Source organism: Monodon monoceros, unplaced genomic scaffold, assembly GCF_005190385.1.
Source record: "Monodon monoceros isolate NGI ecotype Baffin Bay Population unplaced genomic scaffold, NGI_Narwhal_1 Super_Scaffold_7, whole genome shotgun sequence".
Lineage (NCBI taxonomy): Eukaryota > Metazoa > Chordata > Mammalia > Artiodactyla > Monodontidae > Monodon > Monodon monoceros.
The window spans coordinates 7,838,635-7,856,035 of NW_021703784.1; the positions used below are offsets into that span (position 1 = coordinate 7,838,635).

At 41.3% G+C, this 17,401-nt stretch overlaps 1 protein-coding gene across 1 annotated transcript in view; it reads right to left on the reverse strand.

Moving 5' to 3' along the window:
- Positions 1 to 17,401, reverse strand: part of LOC114886538 (secreted seminal-vesicle Ly-6 protein 1-like) — a 104,110-nt gene that overhangs the window by 1,006 nt on the left and 85,703 nt on the right. The gene's annotated exons all lie outside the window — the stretch shown is intronic.

The following is a 17,401-nucleotide window of genomic DNA, read 5'->3' on the forward strand; positions in this document are numbered from 1 at the left end:
GAGGGAGGGAGGAAGGGAGGGAGGAAGGGAGGGAGGAAGGGAGGGAGGAAGGGAGGGAGGAAGGGAGGGAGCTTCCGGACAAACACTTGCCCTGGAGCCTCCTTCTTGGGATGAGCACCCAGTGGTCCCTGCGCTCCCTGCGTTTTTCACCAAACGTTGAGCACCTGACATCTGGGAGGCCCTATTCCATGTGTTGGGAATTGAGTGCTGAAGGAGCACTAAAACATGCATTCCACTTATTTAAACAATAAATAAATGGGGAAAATGACCGACAATGAAAAATAAGAAAGGTTATTTCAGGTCCTGGTGACTCGTGAAGATGATGAGATGGAGGAAACATGGAGGAGACAGCGTGGGGAGACCTTGGGGAGGCAGAAAAGCTTTCTCAAGGGTGATTTAAGCTCAAACCTGAATGATTTTTTTTTTAAAGCTGACTACTTAAACGGCTGGGAGAAGTTGGGAAACTGGTTCCAGGAAGATCCACAGGCAAGTGCACAGAAAGGTTCTGAGACGGAATTAGCTTGGCCAGTTTGAGAAACAAAAAGAACAACACAGGTAAAGTGGAAAAGGGTGAGAATGTTATAAAATGGGACTGAAGAGGTCGGTAGAGACCAGACCATAAGCACGTATCTGCTCAGACCCGCACTGTTGTATGTGGTATCCACGGGACTTACATGGCTGTTGAGCCTGTGAAATGCGAGTAGTCCAAACAGATGGGCTGTAGGTCAATTTCAAACACTTAGCACACAAAAGAATTTTAATTGCTCATCAGTAACTTTGATGTTGATTACATGCTGAAATAATATTTTAGATGTATTGGGTTAAATAAAGTGTACTATTAAAGTTAATTTTACACATTTCTTATTTTTTTAATATGCCTACTAGAAGATTTAAAATAACATCTGTAGCTCAGCTTATATCTTATTTGGACAGGACAGTTTAGGCCATTGTAAGAACTGGGATTTTATTCAAAGTTGGAGGAAGCCATCAGAGGTTTTTCAATAGAGAATGACATTAACTGATCTATGTTTTGCAGTTTCACTATGTTTTTCTATTCACTGCAGGTGTGCAGACAATAGATTTTAAAGAAAGAGAAAGTAACAGAGGGCTAGGAAAGAGGGTGGAAACTGGAAGGAAGCCACAAGTCAACCGAATCCATGCAAAATGTGAGAAATTGAAGGTCAAGTATAAATGAAATGTTTATGTGGGAAACAGGGGCTGGGAAACCTACAGCAGAACAAATAGAAGGTCATTTCAATGTGCTTGCCACGACCTCATCATTTTTTGTGTAGTTTAAATCTGAAACTATACATTTTTTAATTTACTCACACATTTTTATCTTGCAGTAAAGCTTTTCGCCTGGAACGAACTTTGAAAAGTGCACACTCAACAGAAAACTGAGCACGCAATTCCTCTTCCTCTAAACTTAATGATGACTGTATAACTTGAACAGCCTGTCTGTCAATATTTACCATCGCCCCTGGGCCTGTGCTGTCCCTGATCCCATGAAAACCTCCTAAAGATACAAATCTGCTTAAGAATTTCAGTGGCTCTTTTGAAAGTTAGTAGTTATTTGAAGAAGACTGTGCCCTGGGATGATTTCACTTGTGCAGCTGCAACAGAGGCCTCACGTATCACTGACTGAAGCAGGTGTAATTCCCATCATCCTCCCCGTAGCCCTCAGCCTTCACCTCCACATGCTTGTGACTGCAACACTTGTGACTCTGATGTGGGGCTGTAGGACACATTCGCTGTGCATACAGGGCAGCTGGAACAGTGGAGAGCAGATGCCCCTGGGAGCGTCCCTCTCCCAAGAACAGATGGGAATCGGTGGATGACTACTCCAACTGTCTCACCCATGAGTTGGATCCTCTACACTGTCCTCCAGAATTTCCAGCAGGATGGATTCCATTTGCCCACCATGGTGTCCAGCTTACTAACTTCATTGCATAGTCTGTCTTACTGCCCCACGCCCCTCCTGGTATTTCCTGGGATCACCTTCCAGACAGCTTCAGAGCGAAGCACAAGACAGGATGATGGATTTTCATTTAGATCAAATGTGTGTTCTTCTAAATTAATTTTTTATATTTTTTTATTCTGAGTATTCTTGTGCTTTTACAAAACAAGCAAAACATTGACTATTAACAGGCTGATTCCATTTGCTGAAGAAGGACATTGGAAACAAATGATGCCTGTTAATGCCAATGATCATTCCAGTTTTCAATCAATCATGGAATCAAATAAAAGCTATGAAAGTATATTCTGTAGAAGGTGAAACACCTGACTTTTTGTGAATGCTATAATAAATTTAATTTAAAAGTCCACATAGAACATAAAATCATTTCTTTTTACTGTGAAAGAATAAATACAAATGCTGGTAGAATATAACATTGCAGCAAAAAAAAAAAAGTTTTTACTTAATTGAGACCCAGAGAGCAAAAAATGCCCTGATAGTTGGTTTTGATTCACACATAATTCTGAATTGTGTCCTAACTGTGTCCAAACCAGATAGTATATGAATATAAATAAATATATATGTAAATACTTTATATATTTTAATGTTATCTATTATAATGTTAGAATATATAATATATATAACATATAGAATATGTTATATTATGAATTATATATATGAAAAAATATATTTTATATATTATATATGTATGTGCACATACACACCCACAGATAAAATAACTGAACTGTAAAAGTTTTGTGATGTGGAATAAAAAATAGTCTTTAGCAAAATTTCTCCCTGCTCCTTGTCATCAAGCAGATCTGAAAATGGTTTAGCTTCTAAGGAACTACATTGTGACTCAATCTAAGTGTGCTACAACAGTAATGAACATTTTGTAAAAGGTCCTGCAAATGTCAGTTGCATTTTGGTCAGGTAGTAGATTTTGACTCCATTTTTTTATGTTTCACAGCTGGCAGCCTTGAAGTCTCTCCCCTGTGCCCCACATCTGGGGCTCAGGAGCTCCCTCCTTTACCACTGGTGGGCGTTTCAAACCACACAAGCCCCTACCTGAATGCAGGAACCCTTGCCCTGTCTGTCCCCCTCACCACCATAGAAATTTGAGTCTCCTTTCTCTGCTCCCTCAAGCCATCTTAAGACACCTGGCAGTAAGCCCTGCTCTCCCGAGAAAGCCTCATTAGGTAAGTAATAAACCTTTTCGTACGCTCCTGGTGCATATGTGACATCATCGGTCTTGACATCTGATCCAAGTTTGGGTGAGGGTCCATCCTGTTTCTACAGTATAACCCCAACAGTCTGAAATCTTAAAGTAGTCAACAAATGGAGTACCCAAGTATTTCAGCTTTCAAAAATGTTTAACCAGTTGAAGTTATGAAAAACAGACTTTCAAGCAAAAAGATATTGAAATGTATTCCTACGAAAGCAGAATGCCCCAGATTAAATTGTAAAATGTATATGGTCGTCTTATCTGTTGGACATTCTAATGTCAAGGCAAGCAGACAAAGAGTCAAAGAGAGAGGCAGTGCCTGGAAACATAACCTGCCACTCACCCAGGTTCTCCTCAGTCCCCATTGCCCTCCTACATGCTCCCCAGAGGGCTCACCTTGCAGGAATCTCAGCAGTGAGGACAGGACCACCAGCAGCAGCAGCAGGAGGCACTTACCCATCTCTGGATTTGGCCCCAGCGCCAAAGATTTACAGAAGGCAGGACAGAACCACAGGCCTTGAGAGCCTCTGAGATACGGCTTTATAATTCCAGGCTGGGAGGAGCAGCCAATGGCAGCCCAGGCAAAGGGCTGTACTTCCACAGACAAAGAGCAAACAGGGTCCCTGAAGGAACTGGGGCCCTGCATTCCTTTCAGCATTATTGGCCCTGCTCACCTCCACTGGCCCTACTGAGGGAGCCAAGTTATGTAAGAAGAGCTGGCTCTTTTGTGTCTCCATTTCACAATTGTAAAATGGAAGACTAGAGTCTGACTTACATTGCCTAAGGATTTGGGAATTCAATTGAGTTAGTGATGTTTTATAATCTAAGAGGTTTGCCATATTGAAAGGAACTACTGAGGTACAGTGTGAACAAAAATACTCCTATTAAGGATACTCTCTTATTAAAATAAGCCTAGGGAAATAAACACATGCTTAGACTTTGTAAAGTGCAGGCTGGACACAAATAGATTTTGGTGGTAGTGTTACCAACCAGGGTTCCTGGCGTCCTTAATCAAAAGAAATTGATCAGAGGCCAGACAAGAAATTCAGGCAAGGCTTTATTGGCGCTCTGCTGCTGCAGGGGAAAGTGAGAACTAGCAACAGTTTCCCTTATTCACTCGCTCACTCAGAGGAGGTGAGCTGGTTCCTTACATGGGGTGAGGTAGGGGTGGGTCCAGGGGTCAGGCTGGAGGGGTGGCTTAGGTGGTCTGCCCACCCCTTTGGTGGTGTTGTGTGCAGGGGGCATACGTAGGACCCTGTTTTGCTCCCGGATCTTCAGAAGTGGCAGTTGTGCTTTTGGTCTCTTTGTATCTTGTTGTCCATAATCTGCCCCAACTGCACATGCACACAGTTATTTCTAGTCCCTTATAGTTTCTTTGTATTTTGTTGCTGGAGGAGACATTTTTCCAGGTGCAAGCACTGCAGCAAAGGGTCCTAGGTCCCAGGTCCCAGCCTGTCTCAGTATTATTGTCTCCTTTCTTGGAAATGAAGCACATCTGCATTTGTTTTTTCACGTTTTGGCAAACAGGAGCAAAATGGAGTATTTCTCCATTTCTCCATCTTCAAGATCTATACTACAAGCAACCCAGAGTTCTTGTTGTCAGTTTTTCATCTCACTATTCCTTTTTAAATAAAATTTTCTTTTCTATTCTGGATGCTAGATTAGAGCCAGTGGAGAACTCTCTTTCCAGAATGGTGTCAGGAGGAGATCTGCAGACTCATTCCCACCCCATCCAATGAAACAACTATAACTGGCAAAAGCTATTTTTAAAACAATCATTTTAAATCTCTGGAAAATGTCCTAAGGGCATACAGCAAATCAAGAAACTTTTTTTTTCAAGAAAATGTACTAAATCTCAGTAGGAGCAGTGAGAATCTGTGGCATCTGAACCATAACTTGCACAGGTCTGCATGAAAGACATTCCACTCTAGGAAGGTATGGCCAAGAAAATGGGGAATTCTTTACCCCAGCTCCCAGTGGAGGGACATGGCATCTCACTGGGAGGGTCAGACCACTAGCATTCCTCAAGCACCGTAGTTCCAAGTTGCAGAAGCTAAATTCCTGCAAGTATGGCCAAGACAAGTGTGTCCCTTCCTCCACCAACCATGCTCCCCACCAGAAAGCAGAGCCTCTAACACAGGTGTGGCAGTCTGATAATATTGGGTCCCAATTGCCCTCAGCTATGGCAGAGGTTCCATTTCAGGAGAGGCAAGACAAGAAGACCAAAGGCTACTCCCCCTGCGCAGTACCTTGCTTGGAAAGCAGGGATATAGCTCTTGGCTAAGTAGGTCTCTGCCCCTCCACAAACTCTGGGCTTAGAGATTTTGCCAAGAGAGAGGGGCAGTCCATAGGAGCTTAAGAATCTGAAGTTCTCCCCAGAAAAACAAACTTTATTCTAAACAGAGTGTGCTGACATTCAAGAATAAGGGCGTCCTCAAAAACAATGGAGATTTTGGTGGTAAGCAATTAAAGAAGAGACTCTTATCTCCCTGCAAGCAACACGTTAAACTGTAGGTTAGCTAGTTTACCAGAGAGAACCAGAGAAAGAAACAGCTAAGAAAAATCCTACTGGGAGCAGAACAAATATGAAAGACTGGCCTGAAAAGTGACCTTTATAAAAGGGATCTGAAATTAATCGGATCAGACAATGAAGCTTTTCATGTCCTAAGTCATTGTTAATAGAGCCATCAGCCAGTTAGTCATGGAGCCCACAGCTTGGTGTGACACAAGTAGAGGCAGACAATTTCACAGATAATCAGGGAAAGAGGTGGTCCCAAAGAGCCCTGGTAGGCCACTCTCATCCCAGGATGACTGTGACCATGCACCAGCCTGTGCCCTCTGAGGGGTGACATCAAAGCTGTCACACTGCAGGGAAAATAGATTTCACTAAAATAGTCCAGCCAAGTCGCTAAACAAATAAACAGGAAAATGATGACAACAACAAGCCCGGGGAGGTAAGGTGAAAGAGCAGGAATCAATGTCCAGAGTTACTACAATAATTTACCTAAAGTGTTCAGTTTTCAACCCAAAATTACGAGACATGCAAAGAAACAGGAAAGTATGACACATACACATTAAAAAAACACAAAAAACAGGCAATAAAAACTGCCTTTGATGGGGGGGTGTCAGAGGAGTGGACGGGGAGATGGTCAAATTTTTATTATAAGATGTCTAAGTTCTGGAGATCTAATGTGTAGCATGGTGACTATACTTAATAAAACTGTATTGTATATTTGAAACTTGCTAAGAGAGTAGATCTTAAGTGTTTTTACCACACACACACACACACACATACACACACACAAGGATAACTTGTAAGATAGATGTTTTAATTAGCTTGATTGTGGTAATCATTTCACAATGTATACATATATGAAATCATCATGTTGTAAGTTTTAAATATACATAATTTTTATTATCAATTATACCTCAGTAAAGCTGGGGTAGGGGGTTTCAACTGAAAAAAATACACCCACCCTAAAAGTTGAGAGTTATGTTTTATTCAGCAGAAATTTTTAGGACTTTAAGCCCAGGAGGCAACTGCTCTGAGGAGGTGTGGGGGGAGCCAGGATATATAGGAGTTTTGCAAGAAGAGCAGGTAGTCTGAACGTCAAAAGATTATTGTTAATTAAAGAAAACCAGATATTGCAAATTAAGGAATTTAGCACTTTTCTGTAAATGGGAAGATGCAAGAGTCTGGGCTCACTGAAATCATTCCTTTGATATGCACCTCAGCTATCTGAGGCCAGTATCCTGTGTTTTCACATCCTGAGTTTCCTCAGGGCTCACTGTGGGGAGTGGCTGCAGTCTGATGGCTGCTAGATGGCAGGCATTCTTCTCCTTCCTGAGTTCCCTCAGTGCTCACCAGCTCACCAATGGTGGCTGCAACCTCTGATGACTGTGACATCCTTTGTTTACTGATGTGGCAGGAAATATAGCGTTTCTCAGGGGAAAGAAACTTTCCATGAGACATCCTAGATGTCACATTTAACAAATATAAAATTATATGTTTGGTTCTATTCCTCTGAGGAACCTTGATTGATACATCATCCAGAAAGTTCAAAAAATTCTTAGTAGGATGAACACAAGAGATTTACACCTAGGCATATCATAGTAAAAATGTTAAAAGGCAAAAAAAATCTTGTAAACAGCATGAAAACAAATGACTCATGACATAAAAGGGATTCCCTCAATAAGGTTAAAAGCTGACTTCTCTTTAGAAATAGTGGGGGCCAGAGAAGATGGGATGACAAATTTAAACTGCTGAAAGAAAAAACAAAACTGTCAACCAAGAATCCTACATTCACAAAATTCATCTTTCAAAAATGAAGGTGAAATACAGACATTCCCAGATGGACAGCCAATGCAGAGGGTAGGGGGTGGGAGGGTGGTAATCAGCATCCCATCCTCTGGGTTGTTCTCCAGACTAAGAGAGAGATTTCTACTGAATAATATATACTATATATAAAATGCATCCCAATGAAAGATGCTGAAAGAAAAAAAAAAAAGCAGGTTTTTTTAATCTCATACATATATTAGAAATGATTTTTAATGTGTTGTTGGGAAATGTTCCCTGATTCCTTACCACTTCTATAAAAGATCCAGACATGTACATGTATACAGTTGGGAGCTGGGCATGTGTACAGTTTAAAGATAAAAAATGTTTGCTCTCACTCTCCTAGAAACATTTCACTTTTCATGAACCCTAAGAATTAGATCTCTAATTACTTGTTTACTTAATTGCTCTGATTCAGGAGAATAATAAGCAACAATCTTCCCTCATCTCTCTCAAAGTGTAACTGAGCAGGAACCTATGGGGCCTTCCCAGGACAGGCCTTGCCCCCATATCTTCTGCTTTAGCTCTTCTCTGAAGTACCTAGATAATAGTATTTGATGCAAATTTCCTGAGTTGTTTTCCAGATATGAAAACCCCCCACCAAATGGAAGATGTGAACTACTTGATGACCATGAGCACATAGCTCCAGGCCTCCCAAAGCCTAAGGACTGATAAAGTTAACCCCTGTGACACCACCCTGTTCCCTCATTGTCAGCCAATCAGAGAATTGTACAGGATCCGAACACCATACCCTGTGACCTCCTCTCCATTACCTGGCTTTTAAAACTGCTTTGCCAAAACCCTTCGGGTAGCACAAAGCTTTTTGGGGCATGAGCCACCTCGTCTCCTTGCATGGACTTGCAATAAACCTTTCTCTGCTCCAAACTCTGACATTTCAGTTTGTTTGACCTCACTGTGCGTCAGGCACATGAACCTTCATTAGCAATTTTGGTGAGCCAGCCAGGAGTCTGTGCCCATGGCTGGTCAACCCTGGCCTGGGGCAGCCCCTTCCCTGAGCCTCCAGCAGCTGTTGGAGCCCATTTCACTCCAGGGATCTTGGAGGGACTGTCACCAACAGGCGTTGGCCTCCCATGGCATGAGGCTGTTTGAGGCGGAGAAACATCTGGAGCTGTGGTCCACATTCGGTGTCATTGGGTGAGCTGCTCCAGCTTGCGCAAGCTGGGAATTCTCTCCACTCCATTTGGGCTGCTTCCCTGGTGGGAAGTGAGCCACTTGAGGGTAAGTCACTCTGGTGTGTACAACCAGGAACATAATTCCCCCTCAATTTGGGCTTTTCCTTTACAGGACAAGCCAATTTGTTTGATTGGGGTACCCTGTTGGAGAGGGGAATTGTTGTTGTACTCTACCCGATTTGAGAACCAGTTCATTTGCTTTTTGAGAGCCAGGCTTGCCAATTTGTTTGGAGGCCTCCGTTTGGGAGTGGAAGTGGAATTTTAGACTACACCTCTTCTGATTTTCTGTCTGTGTGACTGTAGCTTAGTTGTTTGTGTTTTTGTGTGTATCATTTTGGGGTGAGCCACTCATAGTCCATTCTTTCTGGCTATGCCTCGTCTGATTCTTTGTTTGTGGGACGATGAGTTTGTGGTTTATATGTGTGTTAGTACTTGCATTGGCCAGTTGAGATGTCTCTGGTGAATGATGGGGCTCATGTTTGACGACACCAGGGTATCCTTCCCTATTGCATAGGTTTCACCTGTGGTGGAGCATTGGTTGAGATTTTCCCTTTTGAACTAGCCACAATCATTCGTTCAGCTTCATCTCCAATGGGACATTGGTTGGGGTTCTCCCCTTTTGGACTGATGGGGCACTGGTTGGGAATCTTCCTTTTTTGAGGGTCTAGGGAACTGTGACCCTGAGAGACCAATTTGAATTGCTGTTTGCTTGATATTTGATAACACTGGCCATGAATAATTAAGTATGGATGATCAGAGCTCTGTTCCATCTTATAGTCCCCTAGAGTATTTTTGTAAAACTAATAGATCTTTAGCTATGCTTCCTAAATGAAAGAAAATGCCTCAATACTCCCTGAGATCTGGAGGGCAAAGGCCCCTAATGGCTTGGCTATTATATCAAAGTGGATCTTTTGCAATTGCTTTTATCTTGTGGGTATGTGTGTGTCTGTGAATGAGTGTCTTGGTACCTGAGTCCAAATCCCTTTTTCTCTTCCTGGTTTTGCTGAAAGAGGGTCATGCAAAAGTGAGCAGATGATATGTATTATCGTATTTGTTTCTTTAAACTGAGGTGGATATTTGGGAACAGGAAAAAAGAAAGCTCTCTGAAAATAGCCCAAGATGGCTGGGTTTGGTGTAAGTGGTTAGAAGAGGAATTTGCATTTCTCTTCCTGTGCCTTTGAAATGTAAATGATTTACCTGGGTTCTCTGGAACTTATCTAATCAATCTGTGTTGCTTGGTACTGGAAAAAGGGATGCAGGAATAACATTCAAACTGTTGGGAATGTTTCCTCAGCTAAACTTTAATTCATAAGCTTCATAAGGGTAGGAAGAAACTTACAGTAAAATCTGTTAATTATAAAAGGGTGAAAGAGGTCCAACAGGGACAGGCACTTTTGGTTATGCATTTCATAGCCCAGTCTTCCCTAGACATCAGGCACAAAATTCAGAAAACAATTGCTGGTCCTCGGACTCTAATGAATGATTTGTTCCAATTGGCTTATTCAGTTTTCAATAATAGGGATATGCCCCAAAAGGCTGAATGCACCCAGAGAAATATGCAAAAGGATACTGGTGCAACCTTTTTGGTCTAACCTGAAAGGTTGGAAACCTTAGCAACCATAAAGAGTATGTAATGGGGGGTGTCAGGGAAAAGGCAGGGGCATGCTTTCCTGGAACACCTTTGTGCAAGATTAATGGCCAACTGTTTTTATATTCCTTTCTGTTCATGCCTGATTGTCCCATCCCTTTAATGGGAAGAGATTTATTAACTAAGTTAGGGGCCACTCTGTTTCTTGAGGGGCAAGAAACATCACCAAATTGTTCTAACAGAACGCAGAAAGGAACAGATAAAATCGGAAGCAAAAATAGAAGGCTTAATAGACCCTGGAATGTGGAATATCAAGGTTCTGGGCTTGGCTGAGGATATCCAGCCAATGATTATTAAGTAAAAATGGTTATATATTGTCTAAATATAAGGTACAAATTTCTTAAACCTAGGGAAGATCCCCAAAAGTGTTTGTAAATAGATTACCAAAATGGGAGGCCACTGGTCTAACTAAATGAATCATAGCTGATAATCAGAGGCTGATAGGAATTCTGGGGGGAGGACTTCTCCCCTAAGCTAAATGAGGAGCCACCCAGTTCTTTGGAAAAAAAAAAGAAAAACCAAACTGTCCTTGTTTTACAACTCTAGTCTTTACAGGACCAGAGGTGTGGCTCTAAAAATAAACCAATGCCCAGCAATGCTTGTACCATTCCCCAAACGTTCCCTATTTACCTTAAGAGACTTGTAAGTATTAAACAAAGGGGAAACAAAGTCATCCTAGGAGAAACTTGCCTGTACCTTTGAGATGCAAATGTCCTATCTGGTCTTCTCAGGAACCTTCATCTCTGCCATCTTTTTAAAATGCAAATTTTGAAAAGAGGGAAAAGTAATTTAGAAATTGACTTGTCAAGGGTAAATAGAAATCCTAAGTGTCTTTTCTGTAAATATTTAGCCATCCAAGTGAGCTTGATTTGTTCCAACTGCAAGAAACCTAATTTTAATCCAACCTCTTTTGTAAACTGGTGGGTTTTACATTGCTCTACCTGACTCAGGGATGAAATTTTGAAATGAGAACTGTGAGGTCTCTCCATTTGTGTGTTTGTATGTGTGTTTGTCTTTGGATAACATTGCTGAGGTTAATTTGTAAATGAGATTGGTTTAATTGGCTTAAAGAAAAGTAAGCACTTACAAATCAAACAATCCTAAATACAAGAGAAATTAAGCTAAATGAGTTTCAGGTTCACGTGAACTGGGAAATATTCAGTATTAAATTAATACCTGGTATTAATGTTTAAGATTGTTGATCTAATTAATATAGGCATGTCTTTAGAGTCATCAACATTAATTATAATAATTTCACTGCACCTAAGTTTAATAGAAGTTTAATGAAATTCTTGTTATATCTGTTGCAAATTTGTCAGCAAGAAAAATAACTTGATATGATGAAACTTTCAAGTAAATGTAAACAAGATAAGAACTTTTAGGTAAACTCTATAGGAATAATTATGTTTTGAAAATTATCTAAAATAGTCTCTCCAGATTTTGGTAACTATTACTTGCCTCTTGGTTTTCACTAGAAATTAAGGTTTATAAGAGTCAGGGATTCTAATTTAAATATGTAATTAAAGCTACTGGAAGTAATAAAACATTTCACTATATAGTAGGAAAGTGGGATATATGTTTTGAGTAAAAGGAGTTTTATGCATGGTCAGGCTGAGATTAGATTAAACTTAGTTGGGTAAATGGATTTTGATATTAAAAGTAGACTGGTACAGGACTAGACTTGGTTCCTCTCTGCTAAGAGAACAATTTTACTTGGAATGCTGCTTTTGATGACAGATTGTGTGAACTTCCTTGCCTTTCAGTGATCTGTATGTGTTTTTAAATATTCATAGTGACCTATGATTCTATCTGACAAAATGTTTTTAAAAAAACTTTTTGAGGGCTTCCCTGGTGGCGCAGTGGTTGAGAGTCCGCCTGCCGATGCAGAGGACACAGGTTCGTGCCCCGGTCTGGGAAGATCCCACATGTCACGGAGCGGCTGGGCCCATGAGCCATGGCCGCTGAGCCTGCGCGTCCGGAGCCTGTGCTCCACAACAGGAGAAGCCACAACAGCGAGAGGCCCGTGTACCGCAAAAAAAAAAAAAAAAAACTTTTTGATATTTTTGATGAACTTCCTATCAAATTCTAATTAAAGTTCTTTTGACTTCAGCTAGCTTTGGGATGCTTCAGAGGTGCCCTGAGGCAACTCAGAAAAAGAATATATATATTAAAATGACTAGAATTGGTTGGTATGCTAAATTACATGAAAAGCATTGTCAAATGAGTGATAACCCTCATAAGATTATACAGTATGAATAAATGTTATTAATATAGGCATTCTAGAAATTATATAGTTTCTGAAATTTGTATACGTCCTGGTATAATGCTATAATTTTAGTTGTTATCTTAAAATGTTGTATGAAACAACAACTTGGATAAGCTTCTTTGCCAAGAAGAATTGTAATCAGATCTTGAACTTTGCCTTTTTAAGACCTTTATCATTCATATGCAGCTAAGCTGATGCTTTGAAAAACTGCCACATCTTCAAGAAGAATCATAGAAAGGATGTTTTGACAAAAACAGGTTTCTGATAACTTTTAAATCTTACTGCTAAACTAGGTAAGATATTTTTAAAGTCTAATGGAAACTCTGATTTCATAAAAGTGTCAGTAAAAAGGATTAATTATCTGGGACTGAGTAAACTGATGAATATGATTGCAATTTTTTAGTTTTGTCTGAAATATTACTGGCTTTTAATCTGTGTTTTTACTAAGGGGTTTAATATTCCCTGCCCAAAGCTGATCAATTCCATTGCAAAATCACCCATCATTGCCCCTGTACAGCAGGAAGTAGCCAAGGTCAGTCACTGCCCCTTTCCCCACAAGATTGTGGAATGGACATTGGCTGCCGGGAACTATAATAGGGAAGAACAAATCTGACTCCATATCAGATCTGTTTCTTTTACTTTAAACTTTGTATTCCCTCGCTCTTGCTACAAGTTAATCACCAAAGTGATGTTGCCTATAGCTTAAAGTGTACATAATGGCCCATCTCAGGGAACCCTGCCCCGTGCTTGAATGTTAAACTAGAATACTTTTGTTCAGCTCGAAGGTAACATCCTGACCCAGCCCACCTGTGAATGGCTGCAGGAAAGAAGAAATTAACATATCCCCTCCTGAGTCTGGCTGAAACCAGGAGATATTTGCAACAATTTATAACCTATATTGCTTTTTTTGTGGTTTCTTGAATTAACAAATGTGTGACCGAGCTGCTGATAAAATGATAATATATAGTTCCATATGAGGTCAATGATTATACTAATGTAATTCTAGATATGGGAAGAAGCAACAGGAGGGAATATTTTCCTGGACCATAAGAGACTGGTAAGGTAGGTGGTCCAGAGACTTTTGGCATTAAGGCCTAGTCCAGTGATAGCACACTGAGTGGTCTACCAATGAAACCTTCAGCAGACCTGGGAATGAGCATTCTTAGCACTGTGGAACAAGATGGTCATGAAATTTCCGCAAAACCATGGTCAAATTCAGGATCATGAAGGGGCCCTGCTGGGTGAGAATTGGCACTTGCCATCTTCCTCTCCATTGCAGCTGCTGACCTTCAACAGCCCCTGAAAGGAGTTCAGAGTGGAGATCAGGAATGAGGCACTCTTTGCTCGGGGAAAAACTGGCAGAACAGGCCTTCAGGTAGTTAGATATTTTTAGAAGATTTTATGAGCCCAAAATCTTGTATCTTCTCATATCTAGAAAAGCATTAAAGTCACTAATAGTGACATCTGCTTTGGCCATTGAGGAGAGAAATGCATCTGGAAGTAAAAATGGAGTAGCTGTGTCAGACTCAGACGCCACCAGCCATTCTCAAAGCAGTGTCTTCCGGAATGTGGGTACCTCTGTCAAATTTACAATTAACCTCCTTATCTGAACCTTTATCCCTTTTCTCGTTCAAAACTTGTTCTCCTCAAGATTGAGGAGTATCAAAGAAAAGGGGGTAATTGTAACTGAGCAGGACCCTATGGGGCCTTCCCAGGAAAGGCCTTCCCCCATATCCTCTGCTTTAGCTCCCCTCGGAAGTACCTGGATAAAGTATTTGATGCAAATTTCCCGAGTTGTTTTCCAGATGTGAAACCCCTCCACCAGATGGAAGATGTGAACTACTTGATGACCGGGAGCACATAGCCCCAGGCCTTCCCCCCTCCTGCTGGAGTCTGGGGACTGATAAAGTTAACCCCCGTGACACCACCCTGTCCCCTCACCATCAGCCAATCAGAGAACTGTGCAAGATCTGATCACACACCCTGTGACCCACCCCCCCACCAGGCTTTTAAAAATGTTTTGCCAAAACCTTTCAAGGAGCTCGAGGCTTTTTAGGGCATGAGCCACCTCATCTCCTCGCATGGCCTTGCAATAAACCTTTCTCTGCTCCAAACTCCAACGTTTCAGTTTGTTTGACCTCACTGTGCGTTGGGCACATGAACTTGCATTAACAAAAGGGCCAAGTAGTTACTGCCTGAACTAGGTCCCTGCCTTAAGCTCTCAAGGTGCCAGGAAAACTGGAACACTTTTACCCTTAGGCATTTACATTTCAGACAGGAATGAGGCCTGGAGACTTAGAGACACCTCTAGATTGAGAAAGCCAAGGACACATGATGGCCCCTGGAGACATTTTATTTACTTAGCAGAAAGTTACAGTGAGAATCCAGGAAATCCCCAGGGAGCAAAAGTTTTGCTCCCTCCTTTCAGGAAGGGCTGAGGACAGCTGTCTCTCTCTTGTGTATAAATGGCCAAAAATCCATTTTCTCGCACTTTTGCCTGTGGACTGTGAAGCCACTTGTGTGGGAGAGTTTTCCACTTATTTTTTATTGCATCACCCCAAGAGTAAAGACTAGAGCAAAGGGGGGCCGCAAATTTATTGCTTACTGTGAGATAATTAGTTTAAAAATAGCTCTGATGCAGAACATCTATGCACTTTCAGGATAAAATTAATAAAGATACATGTCAAGAGCTCAACATTTTAAAGTGTTGTTTTAGAAGTAAAATATTGTTTTTCTGTGTAAATGCAATATACTATACACTGGAATGTTGTAGGAAGTCATATATTATGGATGCAGTGACATTTTACTAAGTAAAAATAAGTAAAACCTCCTATCATAAAGAATAACAACAAAATCTTGGCATTCACTTCAATGGAAACTGAACCATCATAAAGTTTAAGTGAGAAGAATTCCCTCAGAATTATTAAGGGCCCACATCTGGGAAAACTCACATTTGTGTTCCATTCAATCAGCATCCTTAGAATCATAGAGTAGGGAGAACACTTTTCCCATTCCCCTACCTTTATACCATTATCCGTTAGATGCAGTAGCTGTGTGCTTAGGACCCACAATACTGTTAGAGACCCACAAAAATGTTTTATTTTAAAATCAGAAGAAAATAAATGAACATTTAAGTCAAAGAAAGTATTTTAACATATAATATTCACAGATTCATCTTTATACCAATGCAGTCATAAAGCATAACTTTAATGACTTTAATGGAGGAAGAGGCCCACAAAGGCAAAAGTCTTCTAGGACCCACAAAAGTCATCATGCAGCCCTATTTCAACAGCACCTACTCAGTTTATTCATGTGTGTGTCCTAGAATGAAAGTCTGCATCAAATTAAGGTTTCTTCCTCCAAGGGCTGGAAAATGGGGTCAAGCAAGTCCCATCATTGTGGCCCCTTGAGAAGGCCATGAAATGAGGCCAGGGGAGGACTCAGTAGCTCCTCTGACCAGGCAGATGCAGGCTGGCAAAAGCAGGAGCACACTGACTCCTAGCCTTTCAGTCCAGATTTGTGTACGGTGGACTCAAGGTAAAGTGTGGCTTCCTTTGGGGGTGAGAAAGATGTGCTTATGTTGGCAAATATAAACTTTTTGGAAATTTTAATAAGATGCATTTCCTGGGACTCCCCTGGTGGTCTGGTGGGTAAGACTCCCAATGCAGGGAACCTAGGTCCAATCCCTAGTCAGGGAACTAGATCCTATATGCATGCTGCAACTAAGAAGTCCACATGCCACAACTAAAAGATCCTGCATACGGCAACGAAGATCCCACATGCCACAACTAAGACCTGGTGCAGCCAAAATAAATAAATAAATAAATAAATATTTTTTAAAAGATGCATTTCCCCTTCAAGAAAGCCATGTAGCTTGGATTTAGGGTATTTGCAGTAAACTGAATGATGCCCCTCAAAGATGTCCATATTCTAATCCCTGGAACCAGCCAATGTTATCTCACGGCAAAGAGGGGCTTTACAGATGTTGATTAAGGATCCTGAGATGGGGAGATTACATTGGATTAACTGGGTGGGTACAGTGTAATCACAATTGTCCTTATAAGAAGGCAGTAGATCAGAGTCAGTAGCAGGAGATGTGATGATGGAAATGAGAAGTTGGAGTGACGTGAAGGGGCCACAAGCCAAGAATACCAATGGCCTCTGGTAGGTGAAAGATACAAGGAAGGGATTCTCCCTTGGAACCTCCAGAAAGATCCAGCTCATGTGGGCTTCAGTAGTTGCGGCACATGGGCTCAGTAGTTGTGGCTCGTGGGCTCTAGAGTGCAGGCTCAGTAGTGGGGCACAGGCTTAGTTGCTCTGCGGCTTGTGGGATCTTCCCGGAGCAGGGCTCGATCCCATGTCTCCTGCATTGGCAGGCAGATCCTTAACAACTGCGCCACCAGGCCCTGTAATTTGATTTTGGCCCCGTAATTTGATTTTGGCCCCATGAGATTTGTTTCAGACTTCTGAACACCAGAATCGTAAGGGAAATAATCTGTATTGTTTAAACCAGTATGTTTGTGGTTTTGTTTTGTTTGTTTTACAGCAGCAACAGGAAACTAATACAGAACTTCTCAGCTTTAGGCTGAATCTACGACCATACTTACTCTCTTCCCAGAGGTAAGTGAAAGTTCACAAATACGCCATTCCTTCTGTACTTCTTCCCCTGGTTTATGATCACAAAACCTTCTAGAGGAGAGAGTTTATTCTCTAAGGCTATTGCTACTTTCCACCTGGCCCAAGGCCTCAGGAAGACTCAATTACCTCTCAATAACAATG